Below are 19,454 nucleotides of genomic sequence, written 5' to 3' on the forward strand. Positions count from 1 at the left end.
GAAATGTTATGCTCCTAAATTTATGCTCCTAAATTACAAGCATACTCTATGCTCCAAAATAGATTATGTTCATAATTTAGAATGTAAATTTTAGGAGCATAACCTTTACAGAATAAGGCCTTAGCGGCTAGCCCAATCACCAGCTATGTTGCACAGTATTTAGCATTTAACCACATAAGTTAAACCAGACAAAGGTAGAACTGTGGTTTATGCATTCCGATTTGTCCGGTAACAGACAGTTAAGTGCTGAATATCGGCACTTAACCATATAAGTGCCGACTTCATACCATGGTCCGCCCACAAAATCACCAGCTATGAGTTTGCTGGTTAGTGGTGATATTCAGCAGCACTAACTGATTAAGGGCCTCCTTTTACCAATCTGCAGCAAAAGGGGACTGACGCGTGTTTTACACGCACGCTGAGGCCACTTTTTACCGCAACTGGTAAAAGGGCAGTCTCGCTTTCCTACAGGAAATGGCCGGGCAGCAAGTAAAGCAATTGTTGCACAGTCATTTCTGGGGAGAGCCCTTACCGCCACCCATTGAGGTGGTGGTAAGGGCTCGCGTGGTAACCTGGCAGTAACCGGGCAGCATGCGGCACTGCCCGATTACTGCCAGGTACACTCTGGCACTACAAAAATAAAATTTTGTAACGCCAGAAATGATGGCGCGATAGGGGTGGGAAGTACTTCCGGGCTGCTATGGTAGCCCTGTGGTACTTCCTGTATAGCGAGCGGTAAACCCATGTTGGGCTTACCGCTGCTTAGGACAAAGAGCCTTAAGTTGTTAAATTGCACTGTGAACAATGATCCCGTTATAAGCATTTTCTGTTGGTAAAAACATTCTTTACATGTGGAAAATTACATTATAAACCTGTAACAATATCACACATGCAATCTGTGTAGTCATTCATGGGACTGTAGTTTGGGTAGAGCTGAAGTGGAGCTGTGATACATATGCATCTATTATAAAATATACCTGTTCTCGCAGAGTACATAAACACATGCACACCTTCATAGCAGGCGTCAGTTTGTGTGAGAGCATTAATGTGCTATTCGAGCTAGTTCTGAGAGCCAATTGCCTGCATTATACAATATGTTCACAAAGAAAAATCCCACTGTCTTTGGTAAAAAAGGCAAATATATTGTACAATAACCAAGACTGAAAATAGCTAGCGATGATTTAAACCCACACTGTTAAACAGTACACTGAAGTGTTTACTTTTTTTTCTTTTTTTCTCTATTTATTTATTTATTTATTTATTTACGTCAATTTATATACCGTATCTTATTGCTACTACAAGACAGAACGGTTTACAATTTATAAAAAAGAAGCAATGCACTATATACAGGTTGGACAAACATTAGAACTCCAGTCGTTACAGGAAAGCACAGCAAACCCACAAACTAGCTACATAAGATGAAAAACACTTCAGTGTACTGTTTAACAGTGAGGGTTTAAATCATCGCTAGCTATTTTCAGTCTTGGTTATTGTACAATATATTTGCATTATACAGTAGACATAAATTAAGCTCTTTTTTGACATCATGCACAGATGGGCTACTATAGTATTGCTCGCAATGAGGTCAATACTCAAACCTATTTCTATGCATAAAACAGGGATTTATGACTAGAATTATAGTCTTCAAAAATTTCCCACCCTCTCTGTGGATATATTTGCATGAGAAGTTATAATGTATGCATACATTTTACACACAGATGGAGGAGGAGTTTCTAGGAGCATGGCACGGGCAGTAGCACACACATGCATACTTCTGGATTTTGAGATGCATGCATTTTAAATTCACATGGGAAAAATACCCACACGAATAGCAGGTGTGGATTTATTGTGTGTGCTTTTCCTGATTAATTTTCTATACACACTGAGAGACAAATTTCTTTCTCTCTCTCTCTCTCTTTCTGCCCCTACAGTCTTTTCTCTTCGTCGGTCTGCCTGACTGAATAATAGGAGTTGCTTTGTAGGCCTCATCTCCCAAAACCAAAGATTCAAAACTTGAGTACACTAGTTCTGTTACTGTGAAACTGGATTCTACATGACATGGCTGAGGCAGTCTGGGTTAACCCAAGGCTTATGGCACTTCCTCCCTCATAGTGTTGCTCTGTCTCACCACAAGTTTATTCAGACAGCAGAAAATAAAAAGAAACCCAGTTGGGAAGTGGAAATCTTGCCATTTTTGATAAACCAAATGTTAATTTGGTTTCCTGTAACACTTACTAAGCTTGCTGTAAATAAAAAATAATATATTGTTTGCTATTTCCATTCTGAACGAACAAAGCTTTTTTTTGTAAGCCTTTCTTAACTTCCTGTCTTGATAGGCTTTATGAAACCTACCCAGAGGATTGTGATTTTTTCCTGAATGAGATAGAGGTTTTCTCTTCTATTCTCACAGAAACACTTCCTGTTTCTAACATCCCTAGTCTTCAAATTTATCCAAAGTGCTTTAAACAGTGGTGTAGCCAGATAACTGATTTAGGGTGGGCCTGAGCCCAAAGAAGGTGGGCCCAAAAATTAATCTCTCCCCCCACCCTTCTCACCCCTCTTGTATCCCCCAAACCAAAACAAACATCTGAGTTGGCAGGGATTCAAAAACCCCGGCAGCTGAAGACCTCCTCCCAACAGAGCACTTACAGTCTATGCAGCTGTCAGCAGTGTCCCCAAGCTGCTGACATTGCTAGCCTCCATAGATGTGCACAAGGTGGGCAGTAGCAGCTCGGGACACTGCCCCCAGCTGCATAGGGTGTAAATGTTCCTTCTGCCAGAAGGAGGTCTTTGGCTGGCAGGGTTTGCAGATCCTAACCAACCACACCAAAGGAGCACTGATTTTGGGTGGGACTTGGCCCACCCGTGACTATGCCACTGCAAGTCTGAAATTATGTTGTCTCTGTCTGAAGACTCTGAATTCCATCTGTGAGTCTGATGATCATTTTTTTGTTCTCTAGCTTGGTGTATGATTGGGGCAGGGGTACTTTAAAAGGGCATTTCTATGGTAAAACTAGGTCAATATTCAGTGACACATTCCTGGCATACAGGAATGTGCCATAACTTGGCTGAGTTGACATTGTCGGTACAAAGGGGAGTAAAGGGTTAAGTGGTAGGGTGGGGAGGAGAAAGAAGTAGAGCTTAGGGATAGAGGTTTTTGGGTTCTAATTGGTGGTCTAAGTGAGGCTCCACCAATCAGAATAAATTTGTGGGTGGGAAATTTAAGCAGGGTTTGGGCAGGTTTTCATTAGTTAAGTTGGTGAGGGGAGCTCGGGAGGCAAAGCGGTTTTTTGAGCAGGGGGTCTGACTTACCGAGGTCACAGTGGTGGTTTGTGCACTGTATTTTGTGCGAATGTTGTGAGATTGGACTTCCTGTGCTGTGCTGCTGGGTTTGTGTGCCTTCGCTGCACATAAGGAGGTGTGTCCGGGCTGTGTGTGCTGTGCTTCTGAGGCTCCACACTCACTGTCTGAAGAGAGTGTTTCTGGGAATTGGGTCATTGGGTAGTGCTTCGTCAGTATTTCTGCAGTGTCGGTGATGTCTGGTAATAGGCAGCTGTACTGCTTGCTGGGCAGTGGGGGCGCTTCCTTGTTATTATGGCTCCAAAACAGGAGAGATAAATAGAATTTGATGGGTAGAGGTGGAAACTCTGTCAGAGTGGTGAGAAAGAGGATGATTCATCGCCCAGTCAGATTTTTAGAGGGAGAGTCTGTGGGTCAAGTGCTGAAGTGGGGGAGGACTTCATTGGGAGTGGATTATGGAATTGTGGGGGGTCGGGGACATGGAGTTTGAGGGAGAAGTGGGGCCTCTTTGAGGGCTCAGCACAGTTCAGCAGCGAGACCTCAGGCACCACAGATACCAGAGACCTCTTCAGTTGCTGAGGCAGCTGTTATGGAATCAGAGCCCGGTGATCTTCTGACCGGTGAGTCTGATTTAGGAGATGTAGGATTAAGGGGAGGGGGTGGAAGGGGATTGCAGAGGTCAGGTAGCTGGTGGTGGAAAGGGGTTTTCTGAGAGAAGAAATTCCTTATGTCAGTCTCTTACAGATAGGAGATTTCTTAAAATTTAGAGTGGGTGGTGAAGTGCTTACACAGGGAGAAGTGTTAGAGGTGGGCAGTGGGCTCTGATCCCTTACAGGTATGGGAATCTGATTCTTCAGATTCAGTCACATCCTCTTTATCTAAGTCTGATGTACTTTTGGAGTAAGGGGCTGAGATGAGAGTGAATGCGGTATAGACTTTAGTAGGGGGGGTTCTGCGACTGTGCAAGTGTCTCATCGGGGTCATACCCTGTGTGCTATTGTTTTCTTGGGTAGTCAGATGTCGCAGAAGCGGAGGATTTTGTTGAGTAAATATGTGGACTATTAGAAAAGGATGGAGACATTAGTGACCATAAAAAAGGGGAGAAAGGTTAGGAAGACGATAAGAAAAAGACATATAAGGTGCCAAAGTCGTTTTTTGTCTCCTAGGTTTTAATATTTATGCCAGTGTGCTGGGGGAGGCCAAACTGGAGCATTACCCAGGACTTCTTAAATATTTTGACCTTATTTTGAAGGGCTTTTTGCCATGGAGAATATGACATGGTGCCTCACAGAAGATGTCACAACAACAAACAGCATGAAGCAGACTAACCGATGAGAAGAGGCTATGTTTTGCCAAAAAGGCTACTTCAGGGTTTTACAACAGGCTGTCAAACCAGACATACACATAAAATTCGATTGAATGCCAAGCACAACATAATTAATAGACTACCTTAAAATACATGCCCATTAACATGCAAAAGAATCATTAGCATGCAAAAATCAAATCATAATCATAACCAAATGCTAAAAACAATATTGTCTAAAAATCCATAAAAATGAATTAAGCATGAAACATAGGAGTGCCAAATGAGTGGATGTAAAAGAATGAAAACATGCTAGATATGATAACAACTCATTATGAATATTCCAACCAATATAAACAGTGTTTGTGCCAAAATATGACCTGTTATGGTTGTTTTGTACTGGAAACTGTGTGTGCAATGCTACAACAGATATGTGTGGTGACAGATAAAATATAGAACAAAAAGGACACAAGCATAACAAGGGGCAGAAAGTGCTTCCCCTGATTAGCAAATTCGCATCCAAGACTGCCTAAAAGTTAATCTAAAAACAACTTTCCATTGAAGAAACTGGTTAAAAAAAGCTCACAACAGAAAACCTTTGGTTGGTGTAACTTATTTTGAGGGCGTACAGAACCTTTGGGGTTTTGGGCCTGGCTCTCATATGATGAGCTTTTTCAGAAAAATTTGGCTGCTGATAAAGCGAATTCCTATGGTTTTATGGATGTTGACCTTTGGCTGTCAGATATGACAGCTGATCGTCAGAGCATATAGAGATAAGAACACAAGAATAGCCATAGTGGGTCAGACCAAAGGTCCATCTAGTTTGGTTTCCTGCTTCTAACAATGGCCAATCTGGATCACAAAACTAGTAAGATTCTATGCTACTTAACCCCCCTACCCCACCACCACCACCACTACTACCAGGAATAAACAGTGGCCTTCCCCAGGTCTACCTTAATAACAGTGGGGTTCATTTTCAAAGCACTTAAAGTTCCATAGGTTACTAAATAGTATATAGTCTGCTTTGAAAATACAGCTCAATGCATACTAAATAGCAAGTCTAAATGTGTGCATGTGCTTTATATGGGATATTGTAATATATTCATGTATAAGTCAAACTCGAGGTCAATAAAGTGATTTAACCATCCAGAAACAGCTCCTGGCTGGTTAAATCAATTGTTTGGAGCTAATCAGTCATTTTCAGTGGCACTTAACTGGTTAGTGCTGCTGGAAATGACCAGTTAGCACCTAATTCAAAACCGGCTACTTTGGCAGTATTCCAGGGATGGAGTCAGCAATTGGCCAGTTAAGTAAAAATATTCAGCACTTAACTAGCCAAGGTCACCGCATAAATAGGACTGCCTAAAAGTCAGTCCTCTCTTTATGCAATGCCTCATAGCCAGGTAAATGCGATATTTCACACTTAACCATTTATGGTGTAGCCAGCTCCATAATCCCATAAATTCAGTGCTGGAGTCCAGACATAGCTTGAACAGTCCCCCTCGTGTATAAGTCAAGGGCAGTTTTGGGACTAAAAATGGCCCAAACTGCTGTGATCCACGTATAAGTTGAGGCTGAAAATGGATCCAACATTGCTTCCTTTTTCTCAGTTCCCTCCACCTCCAGGTTCAAGATTTCCCCCTCTCTCTCTCTCCCTCCCCTCCAATTCCAGGTCCAACATCGCTTTCCCTCCATTCTTATCTAGCATTACTCTTTCTCTCTCTCTGTTCCTACCCTCCCATCCCATCCCACCCCCATACCTTCATATTTGTCTTCTAGACAGCAGCAGCAGCAGTGCAGCGATATACCTACGCCTGCTCTGGAGCACTTCCCCTAACCCGTCTTGCCCCCTCAGACTCAACTTTCGGTTTCTGCGTGGATGGGACAAGTCAAAGGGAGTGCTCCGAAGCAGGCTGCTGGCAGTCTAGGTGTATCACTGCACTGACACTAATCTCTAGAAGACAAGTTTGAAGGTATGGGGGCGGGAAGTGGAAGGAGGTTTAGATAGAAGGGAAGATACCAAATCACAGGTTGACAGAGGGAGGGAAATGGAGAGATAGATGCCAGATCATGCCACTAACAGGGATCGAGGGGGGGAGGGGATTAATTTTATTAGCCACCATGGAGAATTACCCATAGAAAAGACGACCCTGGTTTTTTGAAAGCATTTCGTGCTCAACATTTCTCAACTAATACATGAATATATACAGTGACTTTCAAAGGGAAATTACACATATTCTTTCCTTTTGAAAACTGGGGTAACTTATGCACATACTCGTCACATACATTCAGGGGTGTGCTGGTAACTTTTTAACAACAGGCTCTCTCTCTGGGCATAGCCGGCCCTGAAATTTGGGGGGGGGGGGGGAATACATGCCTCTCTCTCCCCTCCCTTGTGCGGGCACGCTAGCCATACCTTTGTTGAGCCCCACCAGCCAATAAATGGACTGCCACCATTCTCTGCTGCTTGTTTCTGGCTCTGAGCAGCATGATGGAACCTTCTTGCGCTTGCATGAAAAGTCCCAGCCTGATGCTCAGAGTCAGAAACAAGAAGCAGGGAGCAGCAGCAGTCTATTTACTTGGCTGGTGGGGCCAGCATCACTGCCAGCAAAGTAAAAGAGAATTCAGGAGGGGGCCCAAGGCCACATTTTGGGGGTCAGTTGTTAAAGCAGCCATGGGGAGGTCTACTTTAACAACCGGCTCTCAAAATTCTTAAAAACTTAACAAACGTCTTTCACGAGCCCATGAGAGCCCGCTCCAGAACACCACTGCGATACATTAGACACCCTGTTAGAAGATCACCAAACCCAAATGTAGTCAAGAAGGAAGACCAACTTAGGTATCATTCCAGTGGGGGTGCCATGTTACCCTTTTGAGTCAGTCTATAATCTGCAAGTGTGTAAGTTCTAAAAGGAAGGAGAGGTCTGAAAATAAATTTTGCCTGGGTAGCCATTTTCTCCAGCGACTGCCCTGAAAACATGTATAGTCTTTCTGAACTTCTGAAACCTTTGCCTTCTTTTCCCTCATTTGTTTGTGATTTTTGTAGCAGGAGAATTTCAGCAGCAGTTTGTGCTGTCTTGAATTCTCTATGCTGTGCACAGTTCATTACATTAGTGCTTCTATTGCTGGCCTATGGCAGCCCTGACAGCCAATAGGAAGGAAGAGGCTGTTTGCATTTTATTCCAGCTCTCATCTCTAGGCCTCGATCCTTGATTAGATAGACAGCTTGGAGTCAGCTTCAGTTGTGGCCTTTCTGTGAACCTGTAGTTTTGTTTTTCCTGTATCTGCACGTGCCAGAAAATCACATGTTCACACCAGAAGCTTCCATAGAGGGTAGAAGCCTCTGGAAAATGAAGGAAGGGTAGGAGGGTTTATGATTGTTGAGGAAAGGTCTTATGGCAGCAGTTACCCCCCCCCCCCCCACCCCTATATTATAAGCTTCCTTCTTGCCTGCCAAATTTGTCTTGGTTCCATCTCCCGCCTTTGACCCATGCCAAGAGGGAGATCCCTCCTGTCCAGCCTGATGCAGAATCAGTCTGCTATACTCCCACAAATTGACACCAAAAGGCACTTACTAAAGTAGCAAGGTTTCAAGGACCAAAGAACAAGTAACAGACCCAAAACTCTGTTGCTGGCTTGTTTTATTGGGGAAGAAGGAGAGAGGATTCATTCAGGGTACCTGTGGTGACATCCAGGTAGTCTGCAATTTCTAACCATAGCAGGCAGGAGGAGGAAAGAACTGTTTAACATCTGAAACATCCTTTCTGCAGAGCTACAATACCAAAAAGAACTGGTGTGTTAAGTCTAGTGCACAGCTTGCTTGGCCTCCTAGGTAAATCCTAGTCTCACCCTTGTCCCTACCAACAAATAATAGTTTGCACCCCTATTATTCACCTTTCCCAGGCATAGTCTAGGCAGCTGCTGAAACCACTTCAAATGAAGGCCTATATTGTTATCTTTCCATATGATTTGCCAGAAACATAAGACGTTTCAACCTGCGTCACACCAACGATTCATTGATAGTAGCCAATCTGAGCAACTTGAAAATAACCAAAAGAAACTTTTCCTTTTGCTTATTGACCAAGCTAATCAGTACTCATACCTTTTTCAAACACTATTAACTTTTATCACATCCTCCAGCATCACAGCATCCAGCATTTAGTTAATTGTGCATTAACTAAAAAATATTTTCTTAAATCTGTATTACATTTGCAACCAGTTGCTTCCACGGTATGTCCATTGTTCTAGTCCCTGTTTGAAAAAGTAAAATTTCCAATAACCTGTTCCATACCACTTATGAATTACATTCAAGTATTACAGGTATTTCCCTGCCTTTAAGGGCCTATAATCTTACTAACATAAGTTAATGAAAGTTATGTGCATAGGACTAGTTTTATTAAAGTGTACTATCACATGTGCTAGTGTTGTTAAGTCATGTTTTTAGTAAAGAGGACCCTGTGCATAAAATGGGACCTATGGTAAACAACACACTTCAAAGTGTGTTTTAGTATGCAGTAATGCCATCTAGTAAATGTAGCTCTAAGTAAAGAGCTCTTAGCAAGAATAATGGAGGGAGCACATTAAATAAGGTGGTAATTTCAGAATATATATTTGCGACTTGCATGTGCAAATACTGGCATTTACACGTGCATTCTAAATAAACATAGAAACCCCGATTTTAGAAAGCCAGGATTTACACATGCAAATTGTAAACACTCATATGTGACAAAGGGGCCATGGTTAGGAAAAGGACAGAGTCAAAATATACACATTTCAGAAAGTGAATACACATCTATGCTTATCCTTCTGAATGTCGAGATTTACAGCTGTTCCCAGGGGTGTCTAGTTATTTTGAAAGCGCTCATTTTGGCCAGCAGTCTAGAAGAAGGATTGGAGGACATTGTCCCCTTAAACCCTCTGTTCCCTCCCCACCCACCCTCACCCCTAAAATCAATTCTACTTACGGATTGCAGGCTTTGTTCTTAATTGAGCACATAGTGAAAAGAACATAAGAATAGCCATACTGGGTCAGAACAATGGTCCATCTAGCCCAGTATCCTGCTTCCAGCAGTGGCCAATCCAGGTCACAAGTATCTGGCAGAAACCCAATTAATAGCACCATTTCATGCTACCATCCAAGGCAAGCAGTGGCTTCCCCCATGTTCATCTCAATAACAGACTATGGACTTTTCCTCCAGGAAATTGTCCAAACTTCTTTTTTAAACCCAGAAACCACATCCTCCAGCAACAAGTTCCAGAGCTTAACTATTCTTTGAGTGAAAAAATATTTCCTCGTATTTGTTTTAAAAGTATTTCCATGTAATTTCATTGAGGTTCCCCTGCTCTTTGTACTTTTTGAAAGAGTAAAAAATCGATTCACTTTTTCTCATTCTACACCACTCAGGATTTTATAGACCTCAATCATATCTCTCCTCATCTGTCTCTTGGCCAAACTGAAGAGCCCTAACCTCTTTAGCCTTTCCTCATATGAGAGGAGTTCCATCCCCTTTATCATTTTGGTCGCTCTTCTTTGAACCTTTTCTAATTCCTTTATATCTATTTTGAGATATAGCAGCCAGAAGTGAACGCAATACTCAAGGCATTATAATATTTGTGGTCTTATTTTCATCCCTTTCCTAATAATTCCTAGCATTCTGTTTGCTTTTTTGGCTGCTGCACAAACACACATCTATACATCAGTTCTGAAAGACTTGTATGTTGACATGTACTTGGCCCCACTGATGATATTTTAGATGTTAACACTTGTAAAATGGATGCTCCAGCTGCATGTCTTCAGTGCATACTTGCCCATTCCTGCATCTATTTCAGAAAGGTTGTACATTGGCAGACCTAAATCCTAGCAGAAAATGACACATCTTAACCTGAATGTCTCACTTCTGATTTCTACATTCTGTCTTAAGTAGAGGAGTGTGGTAGCCATGTTAGTCCACTCTTAAGGTTATCAATAGAAATCAAACAAAATAAAACATGGAAAAGAAAATAAGATGATACCTTTTTTATTGGACATAACTTAATACATTTCTTGATTAGCTTTCGAAGGTTGCCCTTCTTCGTCAGATCGGAAATAAGCAAATGTGCTAGCTGACAGTGTATATAAGTGAAAACATTCAAGCATTACTATGACAGTCTGACAGGGTGGGAGGATGGGGGTGGGTAGGAGGTATGTATGGGGACATCAAAGCATATCATTGATTTTCTAACAGGATAGGTGTGGATAGGTGAGGGGAGGGTGATCAACAGAGAAATACAGCTTTATGGTTTATAATGGGCTAGGAATCCTCATTCTGTCTAAAATGGTGGTTCACATCATATCAACACACATTAGTAAATCTTGCTTTAAGTTTCTACGTGAGAAAATGGAGGGTGAAGCAATTTTCCCACGTCCAAAGGAGTGTCCATGGATAAAATGGAATTTGAAATGCCTCTCCCCTGGTTCTCAGCCTACTGTATGTACTAGGTGACCCTACTCCTCACTGCCCTTCTAAGTATCTTTTCTAGTCCTGTAACATCTTTTCTGAGATGGGACAACCAGATTTGCATACAATATTCCAGGTGTGATTGCGCCATTGACTTATATGGAAACATTAAATTAGTTTCAGTTTTATTCTCTATTCCAGTCAGAATTTTCCCTAACATTCTATTTGCTTTCCTACCTGTTGCTATACACTGAACTGAAGATTTCAATCTATAGTCCATGTGAGGCAATTTTCATACTGCCCACATTGCCAGGAAATCTTTACCAACAGTCTTTGAACCAGTGAAAGTGTGCAAGTACTTTAGCTTTAAAAATGGCCATGAATACAAAGGAATAACTGGTGCTTAGATCACCAGGCAGACAACCAGAATAGCCATGTTCAAATCCTGCTTCTGCTCCTTGTGATCTTTGGTCCTCACTAAACGCTCCATTGTCTCAGGTACAAAATTAGATTGCAAGTTCTTTGGGGATATGGAAATGCCTAGTATATCCGAATGTAACTTATCTTGTTCTACTCCTGATAAAAAGTGCAAGCTAAATCCAAATCTAAACACATTAAAGTATCCATAGACATTTGTGCCTGCTTTTTGCTATGAGTACTTTGAATGTTGAAAAAGCAATCCACTTGAATTATTTGCTTCCATGACTTAAACATGGCCCAGGGAATGTTTTCTCCAAATGTGGACAAAAGTACACACACTGAGGAACTCCACAAATACAGCAGACCTGCCCTCCAGAAACTTGTCTACACCTTTTTCAACCCCAGAAGTGCGTTTTTTTAAATCGCATCTTTTGGCATCAAATTCTATAGCTTAATTGTACATGTGACTGAAAAAATACTTTCTTAAATTTGTTTTAAATCTGCAACCAGTTAATTTCATGGCATGCCCTCAGTTTTAGTTCTGTTTAAAAAGGGAAATAATGGTTCCCTATGAACCTATTGCACATAGGTCATTCTGAGCCTGAGCACTGGTTTTGTGGCTTTCATTTACAACATCCTCCCCCCCCCCCCCCCCCCATATTGGGACAGCTGTGCATGCTGGAAAACAGGACTGTGAACCAGAATACAGTGAATTAATGATGTTGCATAGATGAAGGAGCACAACAAATAGCTCCTTAGTATGATACCTTGTGGGAAGGTGCATAGCTCTGTGAAGATCCTATGGACGTTGTATGAGACTTCTGGTCATCAGTTAATTGGGCTGCTGGAGGTTGTGCTGGGATTAGATAAGAACATAATAATAGCCATACTGGGTCAGATCAATGGTCCATCTAGCCCAGCATCCTGGTTCCAACAGTGGCCAATTAAGGTCACAAGTACCTGGCAGAAACCCACATAGTAGCAGCATTCCATGATACCAATCCCAGGGCAAGCAGTGACTTCCCCTATGTCTATCTCCATAGCAGACTATGGAGTTTTGCTCCAGAAACTTGGCCAAATCTTTTTTAAATCCAGATACGCTAACCACTGTTACCACATCTTCTGGCAATGAGTTTCAGAGCTTAACTGTTTGTAGAGTGAAAAAATATTTCCTTCTATTCGTTTTAAAAGTATTTCCATGTAACTTCATTGAGTGTCTCCTAGTCTTTGTATTTTTTGACAGAGTAAAAAAAAATCGATTGACTTTTACCCATTCTATACCATTCAGAATTTGTAGACCTCAATCATTTCCCCTCTCAACCATCTCTTTTTCAGGGCTGAAGAGTCCTATCCTCTTAAGCCTTTCCTCATATGAGAGGAGTTCTATCTCCTTTATCATTTTGGTTGCTTTTCATTGAATCTTTTCAAACAGAATTGCTCACAATACTCAAGGTGAGGTTACATCATGGAGCAATACAGAGTCATTATAACATTTTTTGTCTTATTTTCTATCCCATTCCTAATAATTCCTAGCATCCTGTTTGCTTTTTTGGCCACTGCTGCATACTGGACAAATGATTTCAGCGTATTGTCTACGATGATGCCTAGATCTTTTTCTTGGGTGGTGACTCGTAAGTTGGACCCTAGCATCAAATAACTATGATTTGGATTATTTTTTCTCTAATGTGCATCACTTTGCATTTATCCACATTAAATTTCATCTGCAATTTGGATGCCCAGTCTTCCAGTTTCCTAAGATCTTCAGTCCTCATGTGTTTTAACAACTTTGAATAGTTTTGTGTTATCTGCAGATTTAATCACCTCACTTGTCATTCCGATTTCTAGATCATTTATAAATATTTTAAATAGCACTGGTCCCATTACAGATCCCTGTGGCACTTTACTATTCACCCTCCTCCATTGAGTTCAACATAAAATTTCAAATTCTAACACATTAGATATGTAAATTTAATTTAATTTAAAATGCTGATAAATTATCAGCAATCTGATTTTCATATAAATATAATGTTTTACGTGTTCTTCCAAAAGTATGTGTTAGACCTCTTCCACTTCTGCAAGACATAAAGACCTTGGGTTTTCAATGGAATGATGCACTGAAGTTTAATTGTTAGGTCATACTGTAAAATCTTGGGGGGGGGGGGGGGGTTTCCATCTTTGGATGATACGCCAAGTGAAACCTGTATTGATTTAAGGCAATCTAACGTAGAGAGGTGCACCAGTGATTTCACAGTAAGAATATTGAAACGTAAGACCTTTGAAGTAAGAATGATTGAATATTTTGACACCCGACAGGACTTAATAAGGATCTGGGTTTTCTAGCCCATTATAAACCATAAAGTTGTATTTCTCTGTTTATTTCTCTGTTTATCACCCTCCTCTCACCTACCAACACCCATCCTGTTAGAATATCAATGAAATGCTTTGATGTCCCCATGCATACCCCCACCCTCCCACTCTGTCAGACTGTCAAAGTAATGCTTTGATGTTTTTCTTATATATACACTATCTGCTACCACATTTGCTTATTTCCGATCTGACGAAGAAGGGCAACCTTCGAAAGCTAATCAAGAAATGCATTAAGTTATGTCCAATAAAAAAGGTATCATATTTTCTTTTCCATGTTTTATTTTGTTTGATTTCTATTGATAAGGCAATCTAACAAAATTGGTGAATTCTTCTTTAGTCACTAGCAAGCTGGATTATTGTAACTCTCTTTTGATTGGATTGAGTAAAATTAGACTTCAATGATCACAACTGGTGCAAAATACAGCTGCTCATTTGATAACATCGTCTACAAGATCTGACCATATTACTTCAGTACTGTACCGGTTGCCAGTGGTAGCACTTATTACCTTCATGATTCTATATTTAGCATGTAAATCATATCACTTGAGATGTCCAGTTTATCTTTTTGACAAGTTGTCAAAATACATCTCTCAGCGGGAACTATGCTCTTCACAAGAATCCCTTTCATCTTCCAGGTCTTGATGTTATTAAGCTTACAGCAACTAGAAAAAGATTTTTTTTTCATATGCTGGACCTTTTTTCTGGTATTCTCTGCCTGAGGAACTTCATAAAGTTTCTTCATATTTTACCTTTAGTAACCTTTTAAAAACTGGATGTTTCAACAGTATTTTAATTTAGGTGTTTTTTTATTTTAGTTATATTTGTACCCTGTGCTTTCCCACTCATGGCAGGCTCAATGTGGCTTACATATACAGGTACTTATTTGTACCTGGGTCAATGGAGGGTTAAGTGACTTGCCTAGAGTCACAAGGAGCTGCCTGTGCCTGAAGTGGGAATTGAACTCAGTTCCTCAGGACCAGAGTCCACCACCCTAACCACTAGGCCACTCCTCCATTCAATTAAGTTTCAATTAAATCTTCTCTATGAGAGGTATCTGAGGATACGCATACAGAAGACCATTCCCCCAATGAAAGAGAAAGGCATCCAATGCTCGTCTGCCATGTGGATCTGAGCCTAGAACAGAACTTGGGGAACTTGTTGAGATGAGTAGCAAAAAGATCCATCGAAGGGAGAGCGGAGGGGGTCATTCTGCCATATGGCTAGAAGGGAGAGGAGGGGGACATGCTGCACATGGATAAAAAGGAAAGGGTTCGAGTGAGGGTAGAAATGTTGTCAAAAAGAGGCAATAGGAGATGGGGTAGAAGGTAAGAGACAGAATGACCTGGAGACAAGTGAAGGAAGGAGAGGCAGGGATGGAGCTGGAGATAATGAGGAGATGAGAAGCAGTGGAGGGTAGATAAGGGCTGAGAGGGTGATCATTTCCATCCTTTGTCAAATGATCACTCAGAAGCTGCAAAAAGAAGCACACAACAAATAGTAAAATATTATTCATTGTGCAAAACATTGAGCCATACAGCCTACCCTGCTATACTGAAGGGAAAGAGCTCCACAGGAAATTCAAAGGACTTTTAGCAGGGTTTAAAAAAAGGTTTGGACAGCTTCCTAAAGGAAAAGTCCATAGACCATTATTAAAATGAGTTGAGAAAAATCCACTGATTTCTGTGATAAGCAGCATTTATTTATTTATTGCACTTGTATCCCACATTTTTCCACCTATTTGCAGGCTCAATGTGGCTTACAAAGATCTGTTACGGCATTGCCACAACAGGGAAGAAATACAATTGGTGATTACAAAGAGATAGCAAAGAACAAGAGGATCTGATTATGCAGCTATACAGTGAGAGATTCTGAATAACGGAGTGTGAGGGTTGTGTTCAAGTCATTATGGGTTCTCTTGGTAGGCTTTAGCTATTTAATTTGTTGATCATTTTCAGGTGAGTTGGTAGTGCATTCCACATCTTCGTACTCATATAGGAGAAGCTAGATGCATGTATGAGTTTGTACTTGACCCCTTTACAGCTGGGGAAGTGTAGGTTGAGAAAGGTGCGGGAAGATTGTTTAACATTTCTGGGTGGAAGGTCTACTAGGTCTAGCATGTAGGTCGGGGCATCTCCATGAATGATTTTATGAACAATTGTGCATATCTTGAACGTGGTACGTTCTTTCAGTGGGAGCCAGTGTAGGTTCTTTCTCAGGGGTTTTGCACTTTCATATTTTGTTTTTCCAAAAATGAGTCTGGCTGCGGTATTCTGGACTTTTTCAGGATCTTGCCAGGTATTTGTGACCTGGATTGACCACTGTTGGAAACAGGATGCTGGGCTTGATGGACCTTTGGTCTGTCCCAGTGTGGCAATACTTGTGTACTTACGTACTTATAACTGGTCCTTAGGGGTTATGTAGGAATTCTGTCCAGACCACTCCCATACAGAAGAATTTGTTAAATAATGCTATCAATTATAATGCTAATTTAAAAGTGTGGTGGAGGGGAAGAGGGGTATGATATGCAAAAATGTCACTGCGACTTGCCCCCTTCAATACATATCTTGTGTCCCTGCTGCCACCCCAAATATTTCTGTCTAGAGATGCCACTGCCTACTCATTTCACTGAGGAGATTCAAAAGAGAAGAGAAGGATGCCCCTTACAAAAATCTGAATATGTGCTTTATTGGAGTTATTATCACTTCCATTAACCCATTAGTGCCCAATGTTCCCATATGTGGGAACAAATATGGGAACATTGGGCACTAATGGGTTAATTAAGTATGCTATCCCTCAAAGAAGTCTTTTCAGATGCATCTCAAGAAGGGGAGGCCTGTATTCAGCATTCCATCTCAAACATAAGTGAACTGTATTTGAACTGTTTTGTAGTAATAGTCTTTCACTTGCGTTCTAAAATACAATTTATAAAAAAGTAAATTTGTTCACATAAATGGACAGGACTGGACTGATGGTTGGATGGAGGAGCTGATGACCAGCATGATAATACATTTGGCAGACTCCTGTTTTCTGAAGTCTTTTATTGATAAATTGTGTTTTGGTGAGTGTATGGACATGGATGCTGCTTACTAGCACGATTCAAGTCAAGTTGGTTGATTTTTTGCATCTTATTTGATTTTCTATGGTGATAAGGTTTTTATTGTGCAGTAGTCCTCACAAAAATATAGTAATTTATATACAAGGTTTGGTTTTAATTGTCATCAACACTTTGCAGAAGATAGAGCTTGTAACTTGCATAGAAATAAATTACACACAATCTCTTAGCCTGATCTCCAGGATGTGGTATCTTAATCGATCTGACACTTACCTTCTTATTTTCCCCTCAGCGAACTGTCATGGCCACATAAAGGGAAAATAAAACATATGGCCCCACTGCATGGGTCAGATAACTCTTCCGGTTTGGAATGTAGGCCACCATTAACATTAACACCAAGCCGCAAGACCACTCTAACATTGGTCTGTTGGTTTCAGTGTCTTTAATCAAGCACTCCCCATCCTGTCCACCCAAAAAACTGAAACACAGTGTGCCCCATTTATTGGGGTGAAGTTAAAATACCGTTTAAATGTAGGTTTCCTGTACTGAAGAAGGTAATGCTGCCCTTACAAAGATAGCAAAAAAAAAAAAAAAAAAGCAGATATGAATGCTAAGTTTCTTTTGATGCTAAAGCTATTTGAAAATAATCACATTTTTGTCGAGTTCAAAGACACAAACTCTTGTGCATAGATCACTTTGGGCTTAATTCAATTACATTTAAGACTTTTCCCAGGAAAATGTCTGTCCAGAAATAAATTTGTAGAAAACATCTAAATAAAAACAATTGCAATCTACCTTTTCAAATGCAGCTTGAAAGAGTACATAACCTGAAAGTTTCATGTAAAACCATGTTTACACTGGGATTTAAATTACCCCTTTCTAAGGACAACTTTCACTATGGAGGATCCTCACTAATACTTTTCTTATCAAGATAATGTCATCCACAACTAGAATAAGGCTGAAGGAGCCAAATCTTTTTATGTAAATCTAACAGAAAAGAGATGCCAAAACCAAGTGGTTGGAGCAGCAGGCTGCAAACTAGGAAGCCAGCATTCAAATCCTGTCAATACTTTTTGTGATACTGGGCAAATCTCTTCACCTTCCATGGTCTCAGATACAAACTTACGCCTGTGTTTACAAAGGCACGCTATAGGCATGTTAGTGTTTTTAATGCGTGTTAAACGTTAAGGCGCGTCAAACTCTAACATGCCTATAGGAATGTATTGGCGTGTTAGCGTTTAACACGCCTTAACTTTATAGACGCAATAAAAATGCTAAAGCGCCTTAGTAAACATACCCCTTAGAGTCCTATTTACTAAGGGTGTCAATATTCAGCTGTCAACGGTGATATTCAAAGTCGGGACCTATGCGAACTTTGGCTTTGAATATCCTGTTATTTTTACGCTGACTAACACATAGATGCTTAAGTCAATATTCATTACTTAAGTGACCATGTGTTACTGCATAAAAATAGGACAAACTTTTATACGGTCCCATGTATGCAATAAACCTGTCCACTTAATTGGTGAATACTCCCAACATAGCTGGCTTTGTGTTTGGTGCTAACCATAATATTCAGGGGCACTTAACCGGTTAAGTGCCACTGAATGTTAGTGGCTAGCCTGATTTAACCAATTAACAGCTGGCTAAATCACTTTGAATATCCTAAACTTTTTTCCCATAGACAAAAAAAAAAAAAAAAAGGAAGAAAAGATTTTGTAAATAGGTCTCTTAGATTATAAGGTGATACCAACTTTTCCATAATGTACCTTGCCTTTAGCTAAGAAGCCACAATAAGAAGATACCTCCACAGACACACACAAACTTACAAAATCAGAGGTGGCCAAGCGGAAGAGAGAAACCCAGGGATATCACCAAGAAGACTTCATCGAAGAGATGACCCAACTCAGCCAGGTTTCAGCATAACCACATACATCAGGGCTCAGTCTTGTTCCAAAACAAGGAATACTTTGAAGGTAAAATGCACAGCAATGTGATTCACTGTCCTCTCCAAAAGTACACCAAAACAGGCAAGTCCATTTTTAGCCACCACATGGGGCTAAAATTGAGTAACATTGACATCATAAAGGTGATATCCTTGGATTGCTCGCTTCCTCTTGGCCATTTGCTCTTGTTGGTGCTTGTCTTGAGCTACCAATGAAAAACTTTGAGCTAAATCCAAATCTAAACTAAACAAATGCATAAATTAAGCAAAGGGCACCCAGAAACATTACCACCAAAAAAGATATAACTGAATTGGAAGCTATGGGACAAAAATGAACCCTATACAGTATATATGGTATTAGTTCTTATACTATAAATTTGCATTATGCTGTAGCGCCATTAAAAAAAGTTTTCTTTATTTTTCACATTTGCAATTAAGAATGATAGAAAATTATCCCACAATGATTCACAATTTATGCAAAGTCAAGTGTGAAATTTCTAAGGGATCACTCACAGTACATAGGCAGACTAAGATTCCAAACGTGACAGGAAGTTGGATAAGTGGCTAAGAAAATGTTGCTCTGTATATTCACTGAAAAACTGTTCTTTTGTATTCTCTGTTTCTTTGAAA

The sequence above is a fragment of the Microcaecilia unicolor genome, chromosome 1 (assembly GCF_901765095.1).
Source record: "Microcaecilia unicolor chromosome 1, aMicUni1.1, whole genome shotgun sequence".
NCBI classification, from domain to species: domain Eukaryota; kingdom Metazoa; phylum Chordata; class Amphibia; order Gymnophiona; family Siphonopidae; genus Microcaecilia; species Microcaecilia unicolor.